General features: G+C 42.9%; 1 long non-coding RNA gene across 1 annotated transcript; it reads right to left on the bottom strand.

Annotated features, from left to right (window-relative positions):
- Nucleotides 1-1,680: 1,680 nt before the first annotated feature.
- LOC128914729 (uncharacterized) lies at nucleotides 1,681-3,094 on the bottom strand. Its single transcript, XR_008468418.1, has 3 exons — nucleotides 2,984-3,094; nucleotides 2,842-2,902; nucleotides 1,681-1,791 (listed from the first exon to the last, which is right to left on the bottom strand). It is a non-coding gene; the product is annotated as an uncharacterized LOC128914729 (long non-coding RNA).
- Nucleotides 3,095-14,090: the final 10,996 nt, after the last annotated feature.

Genomic DNA, 14,090 nt, shown 5'->3' with positions numbered 1-14,090 from the left:
TCTAGTTATATCCTCTTTTTGGCTCTAATTATACTGATAGTTTTAGATCATTAAATATAGCCATCATCATACTTCTAACAATCTCTTAACCCCAACGTGCAGATTCACAAAAAAAAAGGAGTGAGTTTTTAAGACAGTCGAACTGTACCAAGAACTCAATGACAGCATCCATGGCAGTGCACCGGAGCTTAGCTACGCAGCTCCCGACGGCGCAGTGAGTGTTTTCACATCCGTCGCAAGAGGTAGAGCTAATGTGCTAGAAGAATTTCATGCTGCAGAATCTCCTCCATGGATTTAAACCCTCAGAGAGAAATGTCTTGGTTTATTCCCGTGATATTTCTGTAGAACAGAAATCACCTGGCAAATTACTTCTGGTCATGTTTGGCAGGGATTTACCAACAGTGGTTCAGTTCTCATCATAGTCTCAGAGTTTTCCTCAGTGGCCCCATTTTGTTCCTGTTAAGTAAACAAGACTAGCACTCAGAAAAGCGCTCAAAGTAAAGCGCTTTATATTAGGTGCCTGACTGAAATAAGCATTTCAATTAGATTCATTAAGGAAGTTATTACTTGTTAATTGAATAGCAACAGACTGCTAAGGATCACTTATTGAGGTCTAATAAGTATGTAAGAGCGAAATCTACTCTTCATGTAATTCCATCAGCAATAAACTAGTGTAATTAGCTTCTTACTAACAAACTTAAATTGTGGGGAATGTCGAGGCAGATAATTGGCACTTAGGAAGATACCTATAGTAACTTAGTGCAGTATCAATTAACATACTTATGAAATGTCAGTTTAAACTCTGAACAAATTGTTGATACCAATGGGCTGTGGGTTACTTGGTTAAATGCTATTTAAATGCTTAAACTTTCATAATCAGAAAAAATTAAAACAAGTCCTCTCACTGCTCTTTTTAAAAATTATTACATATGCCTCATTTCCAGGTGTACAACCGATGGATCACCTGCAATAACCATCAGTAAGGACTCTGGAGTGCTGGTTATGCACACTGACACATGTGGGTGATTCAAGGACTTGCTTGCCCAGGCTGCTGTCTGCTTCCCTCTGACCCCCCGCTTCCTCACACCAGGATGTGCAGGTTATTTAGCAATTTATTTTCACAGAATTGTACTCCTACAGAAGTGTGAGTCATCTGAGGACCAGCTAATCCCTACTTCTTGCACTTCAGCAGACTCAACCACTACAGGACCTCACTCCCTTTCCATTTTGATCAAATTAAGGTTCACACCTCATGATTGTGCCTGAGGCACCAAAGCAGCAACTTTTGCCCAAAGGTAACTCAGAAAGATCATAGTAGGTCTCATAGAATCATAGGGTTGGAAGGGACCTCTGGAGATCATCTAGTCCAACCCCCTGCCAGAGCAGGGTCACCCAGAGCAGGCTGCACAGGAACGCGTCCAGGCGGGTTTGGAATGTCTCCAGAGACGGAGACTCCACCACCTCTCTGGGCAGCCTGTGCCAGTGCTCTGCCACCCTCAAAGACAAGAAGTTCCGCTGGGATCAATCCTTCCCCAGGAGCTAGTACATACGATACCTTTATATGCCATTTGGACTCCATAACCAACCTGAGCTGATGGAACAAGGTAAACATCAGTAATTGTCTGGTCAGGACAAGCAGCAACAGAACCAACCTTCATGCCTCTAGTCCTGTGACCTTATCACAGCTCCAGCTCTTCCTCCAAATATTCTCCAGATGTTCTGGAAAGGCTCTGCCTCCTTGTTTGAAATGGAAATCCCTCTGCTCTCGCTTCAACTTAGCATGCCGTTTGGCTGCAGGAAATGAAACATTTTGCAATGGCACAGAGCTTATGGACAACTTCTGTTTGTACGAAAAGACTAAGCCTTCGTGCCCAACAGAGGCCTTGGGAGCAAGAGTAGGAGAGGAAGGTAAGAAACCCACACTTCAGGAAACAGAGCCAGCCCTTGGTAGCAAAGGGGATGGACCGGAGCTTCAGTGAAGGTGTTTGGAGCAGAGGCAGAAGCACAGAGGTGGGATGCTGCCAGGGCAGAAGCCAGGCAGGAGAACTGAGGACAGTGGGCGAGACTCCCCAGCTGGACACACCAGGGTGTGGGGCAGACAAGCCGTAAGGGAAGGGAATACAGGGCTGGGGGCTGAGCCTGGGTGAGAAGGACAGGAGGGCCAGGAAGCAGGAAGATATTGGCAAGGGCAGTACTTGCCATTTTAAGGGCATCTGTGCAAACCAATTTTAGGAACTTCTATTTTAAAACAGGTTCACCCCTCCCCCTTCCCCACACGCAGAAACACACACTGATCCATCAAGTGGAAATACTTCAGGCTCATCTATTTAAAAAAATTGACAGCATATCCCTGTCAGCTAGGAGTGTGATTTTTTTTTTCAGCTATGCCAGCAAAAGCCCTAATGTAGACACAGCTGTAATATGAGCAAAAGGGGAAAAAAAGTTCTTTTGCCAATACAGCTTCTCTTGCTCAGGCAACTGATACAAGCTGTATTTTTTGCAGGCTTTTTCCTGGTGTAAGCTTCTGTACTCTGAGTGACTGCACTGTCAGTGCAGCTATGCATTAGGTTCAAAAAAGGTGTCCACAAGGCCTTAAATTGTGTTGAAGAAAGGACAGCACCTAGCATCGTGAAATCCTATTGGTGCCTGGAGCCTGTAGGTATGGATGCAATAAAAATACAAAACAATAATGAATCCTGAGCCCAAGTTTCCCAAGCTCCAGAGTAACGGCAGCCAAAGCTGCCTTGCTTCCCCAACCTTTCCAACAAAGCAGCTACAAACCCACTGCAGCATTGCAAGTAATCAATGTCTGCTTAGAGTAAATCACATGTCAAAACTTACGGCTGGCTCAGTGTCCAGAAAGCCCCAGGAAGATGAGAAGTATGGCAAGGACTTTTCTGTTCTGTATGAATGGAACGAGAAACTTAAGCATTGGGGGGAAAGGCAATCTCAAATAATAAATAATGCAGAAACTCCAACATACCTTTTAAGGCTTCAGTCCCCTTATAATTTAATGTTGGAAATGCTATGCTATTCCTTTGGAAGCCTTTTCTCTCTCCATTGCTGATGATGGTCTGTCTTCTTAGACACTTGAATAATGTCTCTCTTCCTCTTGTAACATCTTCTTTGAGTACTCCTCATGCATAGTAATGCTAATAATCCTGCAGCTTTCAGCGACATTTTTCTTCCTTTAAATGAATGCCTGGTTTTATGCAGCGCTGTTTTGTTCAGTACCTTGTCTCCTGCATGTCTCTTTCACCGCACAGTGTACCTGTGTCCATACAAATGTCTATTTACTGCTGCCCATTACGAGCTGTTCATGTTCCATTTAGCAGCATGCAGAAGAATCAGACTAATTGATTACCTATATTGTATAAATTGTAGCAAAGCATAAATGATGCAGTCAAGATTAGATTGCTATTATGTTGAATATTGTACAAATATATACATAAGCACAATCCCTCCCGAAAGAACTTATACCATCATTAACCAGGGACCTTTTGCATGTGAAATGGACTTGATACCCAGCAAATTATACAGTGGATAATCCCATGTGCAGTCATGTAGAAGGATATATTTTATGCTACCTGACCACCACAGAGTTTTACAGTTCTCTCCTCAGAGAAGATGAATTCAGATTCTATCACTTCCTAAATGTAATAATGTAAATATGGACAATAGATAAGTATTAAGCTCATTTGTCAAGGGGAACTAGGCAATTCATCTCAAGTCATGAAGCAAGAAAGAACAAGAAATGCAAATAGAATCCAAAATTTAACTTTTAGTCCATCCCTGTAAGTGGTAGGGAGCACACTACCGTGCTTTGTGCTTCTAAGTTATTTTTAAGCACCTTCTCAGTCATCATTAAATGTTAAAAGGATCCTGTATCTTTTGGAAAGGGTGCAGTTGAAGAGCCTGGCGGTTTCCAAAGCTTCCTGAAATAGAAATCCTCACGTGTAAATGGCCAATATAGGATTTCAAATGCATTTTGTATAAATAATTCTGGTAGGAACCCTGGACGAAAATCATTCTGATGGCTTTGATACAAGTGCACAGTTGGTCTATGAACTTGCAGCCGCTGCGAAGAGTGATCACATTAATCTAAACACTCTTCCAACAGCAGCTGACAAAGAAATAAACACCAAACTAGTCAGCTCAGGCCCCTCCTCTTTATTTAACCAGTCCTCCTGCTGCACTTAATATTTATCACTATAAAATGTAGAGAGAGCTCTTCTGTTTAAATACAGTCTTGAAACAGTCGTACGCTGCATTCTCAGAAACAGTCACACACTATTAAACATAAAAAGCAACTTATAAGCAAGAACTTAGAATAAAGGTGAAACACGCAGACACCTTCAGAACATTGAACATGATTACAGTAAATGCCATCATTCGCTCTTCCTTTGAATTGATGTTAACAAGTAAAGCATTTTACTTGTCTTTGTTTACTGGGGGAACATAAATACTGCATAAACTACATCTTCTTGCCAACTAAGCTTTGTCTACAGGATGGCAGCTTATTCTGACTGTGTTTATACTTTCAAAAAGTTGAAAGCTCAGTGGTTGAGCAGGAACAATTTGGGATGCTGTATATATGTGAAATGTGCTTCTCATTAAATAAGTACTTGAGAAAACCTTCAGTGTCTCAGCCTGAGATTGCCCAAAGATTTGCAGCGCCACTCAACAGGATCTATCTCCAACAAGTATTTCATGAAACACCTGAAGTGCTGTGGGAGCCTACATCCTAGTCTAAACAGTAGCTTCCTAAGGGATTTAGAGACACCTTTCCCCTGGTAAAGAAAGATAGTAATAGACACCTAGGAAGAGGATCACAAAAGCACTCAGGTCTTTCTGAGGTGCTAATGCACTACTAGGCAATCCAGCAATGCCCTGCCGAGGCTTCTATGTGTCCCAGCGTCCCTAATTTTGCCCGCAGAAGCCCCTCTCACTCACATGCCGAGCAGCTGCTCAGCGCCCTGCAGACTCCCGTCAATGAGCCAGCTGCCCCATACCTTGGTGGTGTAACACCAAACCTCCCAGCCCTGGGACCCTGGTGGAGCCTTCCTCTCATGGGTTTTTTGTACTCCAGAAAATACAACATAGACAGGCAGTGCTGTAGTAACACTTACAGTGCCTAAGAGCTTCGCAGGACCACACGGCTACTTTGGGGAAATTTTATACACAAAAACTTCAAGATGCCTCTGAATGCCAGCGCAGCTACAGCACTAGGTGGGCTCCTTGTGGACATTCTTGCAGAGCAAACACTGAGTGGTGTTGCAGAGGAAGCATCTTGCAGTATTGTGTGCTATTTAGCAGGGACAGAAAAAAGCCCTGTCCTTACTCTCCCACCAGGCAAGTATAGGGACTTTTGCCAATTCAGCATGAGCTGATCTAAACTTAACTGTTTCAATCTGCCTATGATGGGCTGGTTCTGCCTCCAAAGCTGCAAGCTGGCTGGAGACCTGTTGTTAGGACCCACAGATTGAGAGGAAACTGGAACAGTTTCCACTGTTTTTGTGCAAAGCTGGAGCCTGGATTGTGAAAGAAATGACAGCACAATATCAAAATGTATCTTTCAGTCAGCCCAAGGATGAAATGCCCTGGGTGCTTCTGCCTTGCTTGAACACCCCAATTCTGATTTCCCATTTCACATGGAAGCAAAACAAGAAAATGATACGCCTAAGTGTGGTTGCTCTGTCTAATACAAACTGGGCTGTGCTCCATGGATTACTGAATGAAATATTAGCATCAAGTACCACCATGCTGTGTGCAACATCTGGAAAAAAGTTATAGAGCGATTTTCATTATTTTTATAGGAGAAGAGAAAACTGCAAATGGTGGAAGGCATAAGAGGGAATTCTAACAGATTGTACATTGTCAGGGACTCTCTTTCCAGCTGTGGCAAACCTGATAATAAAACACACAATCACCTCGAAGCTCAAACATCAGCAGAAACAAGACAGCCCCCATGGAGAGCTTCCATGCAAGGCAGGCTTTCAAAATGGCAGCTCCCCACAGGTAAGAAGCAGTCTGGATACTTTGGAGAAAGTCTGAAAACATTTAAAGGATCAAGGTATAGCCTTGAGTGAGTTATTCCTTTTTTTTGTTTCTTTGGGGGAGGTTTTCCTTGTTTTGTGCATTAAAAGAGAGAGCAGAGACTTTACTTATAAGAATATTCTCGATAAACATATATTCCTAGGAGAATAAAGCGAAGATGATTAGAAAGCAAAAACAACGGAGGCAGGAGGAATTCTAGGGACAAAATGTTCTTGCCTGGCTATGGAGAAAAAATAAAAATCAAGTGCTGCAAAACAGCAGCCCCTGTTATTTGCAAACACGTACCAAGGAGGCTGAGAATAGATCCAATGACAGCTGCAGCCTAATTGATAGGAGACTTGCCTAACAGGTTGTCAGACTGCTGCGTGGCTTCAGTCCAGGCCATGTTGCTGGAGGCGCAATGTTAGAAACACTGACAAACGTTTACTAAAAATAAATTAAAAAATATTCCAGGGCAAAGGGAAATATGGCTCCAAGTGACTACTTGCAAAAATTGCGTTAGATCTCTAGGAAAGAGGAAAGTAAGCGACAAAACGTGTGAGAGTCCCCCCAGGGCCTGCAGGACAGACGCAGGCAGCCTGCCAAGGCACTCCAGGATTGTGCTGCCTGTCAGGAGCATTGGCTCTGGGTGTGCTGAGAGCAGACCTCCACAGAGGCAACGAAAATAACTACCAGATCAGCAAAGAGCACAATCAAGAGAGTTGACTAGCTGCAAAAGAAAATTATATTTGATGTATAGAGATGGATCTGTTTAATGGTAGGAAGGAAACCACAGGGGCAAGTCTTTGAACTGTTCTTTTACTTACCAGGAAAAGGATGTATGGCTTCCTTGGCCAGTCTGGATGGGAAGCACTGTGAGAGTGGAAACTAGCTTAGGTACAGCCCTCAGCCCATCCCATACAACACACTCACAGCCAAAGAGTCACATTTGGGATTCTTTGAACGTACTCAGCTACATGCTAGGACAGAAGGCTTGAAAGAATCTTTGGTCTTGAGCTCCCAAGTCAGCAATGCATGCAAGCAAGCTGCAGAGCAGACAGGTGAACATGAGATGTTCTTGTTCAGAGAACAAGAGAAGAGATGCTACAGCAGAGGGAGAGAGGGGAAAAAGAGAGAAGCACTATGGATGAAAGCCTGTTAGGACTGTGAAGGCTGTTCTCTTTGAAGGAGATCCAACCTTGGGAAAGCTGAGACTCTATGTGGGAGGGAAACAATATTCTCAAGGCAACACCTAGCCCTATAAACAGCACATAGGGCAGGACTATTACTGTGCCTGCGTGCGCAGAGGGACCTTGAGCCATGGGGACACAGTCCCTCTGGATTTTCTGGTACTACTAGACAAGTAATAAAGTCGATGTCAAAAGTAAGGGGAACAGAGCAGAACAGAGCAGAAAAAAACAGTGCTGGCTGCGCAGTCTGTCTCCAGCTCTCCCCGTTGGCTTGGGGATACTGCACTTGACAACTCTCTGTCAATCTCTGGTTAATAGTGAAGATGATCAGCAAATTAACGCATTCAGAATTCATTCCTAAAAATACTTCATTAATTTTTCTAGAAAGGAACTTCAGAAAAAGCACTTTCTTTACTTGGTCACACCATGATACTCATTTCTGTTTCTGAGAATGTCCAAAAAGTTGTGAAATATCCATAAACAATGTTTTCCAGAAATAACTAAGTGATTTTACATAACAAATAAACGCATAAACCTCCCTGTCCTTTCACACTGCAAAACAAAGGCAAAAATGCATTGAGGAATCTTTTGCTGCTCTCTCCTTTGTGGAAAAGTGACATTAGGTCTTTATGATCCCTGAATTAAAAATCAGAGGGCACTTTTTTCCGTAGCAACATACAGAGGTCTAACGCAGGGACACCATGAAAATTAACAGAGCAGCCACATGGCTAACAACTCTCTAGACTACTTTCAACATATGCTCCTCAGCACTTAGCAAATCCGTGGGTAGCTACAGGAGACCAAGAAAATTACTCACAAGCCAGGGCAGTCTCGATGAGGGGAGTTCACCGCAGCCAAGGGTATTGCTATGTGAGTGAGACAGTGTCAGAAACGGGTCTCAGAAGTTGGTTTCTGCAGCATTCTCTGAAATCCCAACCTGCTTATCACAATCTGCCCCTGGAGAATGACTATGAGGAAACATTTCTTTATTAGGTGAGTTCAGCAACATGGTTCCCAGTATGGGAAATAGGGAATGACAAACAAGAAATTCAGAGCAAGGATCATGAAACAAAAAGTTACGAATAAAGGGAGCCACAACTCTCAAGAGGCTTGCGCTTGGTGGATGCAAGTGTACACACAAATACCCAGTTTACCCATGCAGACAGATCAGAAGTCTTTCTGATAATTACAGTAGGAGGTGAGCCTATTTCCAAGTCTTTTAACCTGGCACTTCTGGACTGAGCACATACTGAGAGTATCAAATTAAGAAAATTAAATCACTCAAAACTCTGCTACACATTCACAGCCCCAGATCTGGCTTAAAATATTAGCTACCCCACCTCCTATTAACCCTAGTGAAAGCCCAGTTCCTGGACTGTGGGGAGTGTAAAATCCTGTTAAGTTTAGCCTTCTGCTTCCTAAGGCCCGGTGCTCAATACAGCTCAAGGTGCTGTGTGGGGGAAAAGGCTGTAGACAGAACCACTATTTTTGTATTGTTTATGAAAGAAACTTTCAGCATACTTGCATCATATTACTGCAAAGGTAGAATTACTGCTTGTGCTGGAAAACAAGCATCTCAATCTTTCATACAGAAATTTTTTGTCCCTTGTAAAAGACCTCGACCCAGATTGGGTGAAATTTTGAAGCATGATCCCCTTATTCCCTTTAATAGAAACAGGATTGAGCTCTGTAATCAGCTTTCATTTAAGGCAGGCATGCTCATTTGTACTGTGTTTTTCTAACTTCACTAGACCTTAGAAAGCATTAACCTGTTTTGAATTCACAACACGACTCCTTAAATAGTGGACTCTCACCCCAGAGACTCAGGACACTGAAACACTGACCTCCTCCATCCAGCGATTTTGATCATGAGTTTGCATCCCAGAACTGCAGGTCAGGTTTAGAACTCAGCTCAGTATATGAGCACATAGTGGGAGTGAGGAGTTATTTTCTAGGGCACATGAGTCAAATGCTCCATGCTGATAGAGAAAATGGTATGGTTACTGAATGTAAAGGAGTTGCTACTTCCTTACAGCCAGCATACTTCAGCAGAAACCTCTGTAGGAAATAACGCAGAATCACTTTCTTACTGAGCAAGCCACTGAAAGATCTTGCTTATTGACAGGAAGCAAGAGATGGCACATGGCAGAGCACAGGAATATTCAAATGCAGTTTGGGGTTTTATAATAAAAACAACTTTCTGCTTTTAAATGCACGAAACTGTAGTTAGTCCATTTCCCCAGAGAGCAAAATCAGAATTTTTGAAATGCCATAAATTATTCATGTTGCGTCTGTGTCATCCCAAGAAGCCCATCTAGCCAGAGTGTTCAAAATTCAGAAAAGGGTTGTACATGTCAGAAGGGGATCTAAAGCCCCCCCCACCAAACTACCATAGTGAATGGAGTGACCATTTGAAGGTATTTCATCCCTTGTTGGAGCATAAATCCTGGGCAAAGGCTGCAGGCATCTTCAGCAGGGCTTCAGCACCCAAAATGGCACAGCCATCTTCTGTATAGTAACTTGAACGTTCAGACACTCACCTGGACTCCAGCTATGCTGCAATCAACCAGCATTTGATTCAACCTTCAGGTAAAGAAAAGCACTTCTTACTCTGGTCTCAGTACTATGGTTTGTAATTCATTTATAACTCAAATTCAAGTGATCTGAGTTTCAGTAGCCATTATTCAAGTCTGACATACAGCAGGCATTGGGATCATAGGTCAAGGCCATTTGTGGACCATTCCTGATACTCTCCAACATAGCAACAGAATTGCTCAAGAACATCCTCTTTGCAATTTGAGAACCACAATCACCGTGTTCCTTTTGCAGGGTCACACTTTCCTTCTGCTATGACTGTAAAACTCGTCTCTGTGGGATACTATCCAGGGCAAAACTGTGCAAAGAACTCCCCAGAGCCATAGTGCCTTACATCCCCATCATCCGTGCCAAGCATATTTCTAGCACTAAAATCAAATCCCAGCACAGATGACAAAAGCAACAAAAAAAAACCAATCCCATACCATAAAAACCCTACACAGCCCTCTGTAGTCCAAGCGACTGTTGTGGGGAGGTAATACATGATACAATTAACTGTTTATGACAGGTAATGATTTCAGGCACTACTTGGAAGTACATGGAGGAAGGTTAAGAAAATGATAGAGCACAGCAGTACTACCATGTTCTGCAACATCACTAGCACAATAGCCTACCTTCATCCTTTAGCATTTTTCAGGATCAGTCTCTCAGGTTTTACTAATGCAAACTGACCACAGAAACAAGACCAAATCAAATTCCCACTTGCCATCATAAACATATCCAGGTATATACACCTCTTTCCGCCAAAGAGGAAGAAGCCCTGTACTACCAAAGACACCAAAAGAAGATCCCCAGGTGCAGCCCTGACTGCCAGGCACGCCAACCAGCAAGCCACCATAGCACTGCATACCACTGCAGCGGCCTCAAAGACGACACTGGGCAGCGCTGGAGCAGAGCCTTTCTTCATTCATCTACAGTCCTGTAAGCAATGATTAAAAGTTGTATATTGTCCATCAATATTTGGCATTAACTGCAGAGCTGGAGTCAAAGAGCTGCTTCTGCTTGGCCACTGTTCACCACTCCCCAATTAGTGGGCTTGCTAATCACGTGAATAACAGTTGTTTTGTCAAGAAACATTTTTTAATCTCTGTCAATTCAAATGAATACTTTGCTAATCTTCAAAGCCATGGAAAACAGGCAGGTCACAACTGTTTCTGGGGAACCTTTTCTGCTTCAGTGCTATAAGGAAGTAATGCTTTACCTGAATTCGCTGGTATTGAAACTCTTTACTGTTCAAAATGTTCAGATAGGAACTACCTTGCTCACAGGTGCTGCAAAACCAGAGATTACAGGTTGGCTGCAAAGTTTCATGTGCCACATAGGAAGATACGTATTAAGCATACGTGCTAAACATCATTTTGTACAATTTAGGCCGTAAAAGACACACCTAACATCCCATTAATGAACAAGTTGTTACTATTATCATTTACTGAAAGCAAACGCTGTGGTGTGATGCAAAGTGAGATAAGATACTCCTTGCCCCACTAAGTTACAAAGATTTGTCAATCATTTGGCTTCACTGAAGAACTCAAAGGGGCTAATGAAAAAGTGACTGACGCTTGCTGGAGACCATGCATGGAAAAATTCAGTGGCAAAGCCTGCCTTGGGAATTTGTAAGGCTGTAAAAACAGAGGTGTAACAATGATATTTCTGCTTTAACCTTCAATGCACAGTAATTGCAACCAGTTGGACTTAACCTGATAAGAAATATGAGGCACTGACAAAACAACAAGCCTGAAACTTTGTGAGAAGACAGATGAGGCCTTGCCGATTTGCCTGGTCCATCTTACTAGCTTTTAGCCCCCACACTTGTAAGCCTATGTGATGTCCCAGTTTGACTGACTTTAAGAAGAGTGCTTATGATTTAGGCAGTCGTTAGGCTGGAGAAGAGCTGTAATAACCGCAACCACCTAGTTCCCAACAGGATTACGAGCTAACGCTTTTGCTTGTCCCTGTTTCAACAGGATCATCATATAGAGGAACGGCACAAAGGGTTAGCAAAGAATAGACAACCAAGAAATTGAGGTCCCTTCTGCATAGCGTTGGCAAAGTTCTCTGTCCCTATGTGTGTTTTAGTTCCACATTGGTCTGGTTGGTTCCCCAAGGGCCAACCAGAAGGATAAAGTGCTGTGTGATAACCCAGTAAGAAAAACATCATTTTGAAGGTGTCCTGCAGAAAGACGCCTGTTGTTACATACCTACTTTAACATACAAAGTTTAATTTTGTTTCAAATGTTTGTGCTTTTTCACTGTCTAGCATAACAATACGATTATGGATCACCACTTTACCACCATCATTCTAGATTACAGCAGTAACTTATTACGTATAGTATGACAATTCAGTCATAACTCTCTGAAAATTACGACTATATTTTCCAGAAAGATTCCCAAAGAACAAAAACCTGTTTGTTATTGAAATTATTTTCTCCACATGTGTCAATTCACTTAATCCTGTATACAATTCAGCAAGCTTTAATCCTTCTGCATATTTCAAATTCAGCAATACCACCCTTTTAGCTGCTGCATTTGCTCTTAATAGAAATTTTCCCCTGTGGTTCATTTATATTCAAGAGACTATTCAGGTCACCCAGTGCAAATATTTTTGGATCATTGGCGATGTCATTGTCCAGAATCATATTCACTCTATTTCCTCCATTCCCAGAATGAATTTACTAGGTACGGGTTGCTGAAAAAAAGCTCTTGTTCTCATTCGTCTCATATTTAACTGAAGAAGCAAAACAGAAAATAAATGAAGTCTGATTTGCATGAAATTGTGCATTCTGTATCCTAGCGTTGAACAAGAGCACGGACATTTCTGAGTTCTGTTGTGTCTAGTTTCTATATTTAATTCGTCTCCTTGTCACCTTCTGTTGAATTAAGGGAATGATACATTTAGGTTTGCATAACTTAATATTTGCCACTTTATCTGGCTACTAACCCCACCCTAATAATAATACCTTCCTTCTATCTGCAGATGCTGCATTTGTCTCTCTCCGTACTTACAATTCATAACAACCAAATCTGACTTAACCTGTTGAAAAATTCACAGAAAGAGGGAAAGGAGGGAAAGACATCCTCCCTGATGGTTTCTCAGCTGAGAGCAGCACTGCATTTGTATTTTGCAGCTCCTGCTTCAAACAGAGGACATCGTGCCCCTTTGCTCTCGGGTGCACTTTCATCCCCCGGGGTTAGCAGTGCCTTGCTCAGCCACTTCCAAACTCTGCTACAGAGATAGCCCCAGACAAGCCTGTCTCCAGGATCTGCCAAGTGACAGATCAAAGCCAGAAAATTGCCGTTGTTTCTAGCGTTCTTCCTGCATTTAACACTTTGCGCTCTCCCCTCCAGGCACCCGAGAGGCCTCTCTGGCTCCTCCAAGTAGAACCTGGAGCCTGAAGTCCTGTCGGTGGGAGAAGCAGCCCCAAACAGACCCCTAAGGGACCAACAATCAGACGATGTGCCAAGTTATCTGAAATTAGCTCCCTTGTTTCTCTTGAAAGAGACAAAGGAAATGAAAGACGAGCTCAAAGCAAGGCCGTGTGTACCCCCTATTCCTTATCCGGCCCCTTCTAGACATTATTTACAGCAGCACTGGAAATGCTGGAGCCTGCCTTTTAGAGCTCACTGAAGAAGTCAGTGGGAACCTTTCCAGCAACTCTGTGGCCTTGCTGAAAACTGCTGATGTTTGGTCTGTGCTCCTTTAAAGTTGCAGGGAGAGTATGAGAGGTGGGACACGAGCTAAACTGAAACTGCAGTTAAAGGGGGGGGGGGGGGGGGGGCGGGGACACAAATACATCAAACTACTCTCAAAGCTGAGAAAATAATATATTATTTAAAAAAAAAAAAAAAAAAAAAACACAAAACAAAAACCCAACAACTCCTTTCCAAGCATTTTTTTTCAACTTTAAAGAGCAGCTGCAGCTGGAGCGGTGCCAGCTGTGCAGACTCGCTCAGCAGACACAGGCTGAACATCACACAATAGCTTCGGGTATTGATGGTTTAAGACCTGAGGAGTTGGAGGGTAGTCAATGTTGCCTTTTCCAGCCCTTTAACCCTCAAGATGCTGCCGTATTTTCAGAGCCCTGGTTTTGGAATTGTTTCATGGTCCCGAGTGTGGGCTGAGGAATCCCTACCGCCACAAGAAGTACAGGTTTAATCCTAGTACAGCCAGTTCGTCTCTTCGTCTTGCACAGACAACTTGAACACCACGCAATTCATTGAGCATAGGCTGTTCAGACACAGCATTAAAAATGGAGTGGAATAGCTTTACAG

The sequence above is a fragment of the Rissa tridactyla genome, chromosome 9 (assembly GCF_028500815.1).
Source record: "Rissa tridactyla isolate bRisTri1 chromosome 9, bRisTri1.patW.cur.20221130, whole genome shotgun sequence".
NCBI classification, from domain to species: Eukaryota; Metazoa; Chordata; class Aves; order Charadriiformes; family Laridae; genus Rissa; species Rissa tridactyla.
The sequence above is the reverse complement of the archived record's forward strand: the minus strand, read 5'-3'. Positions and strand labels throughout refer to the sequence as shown.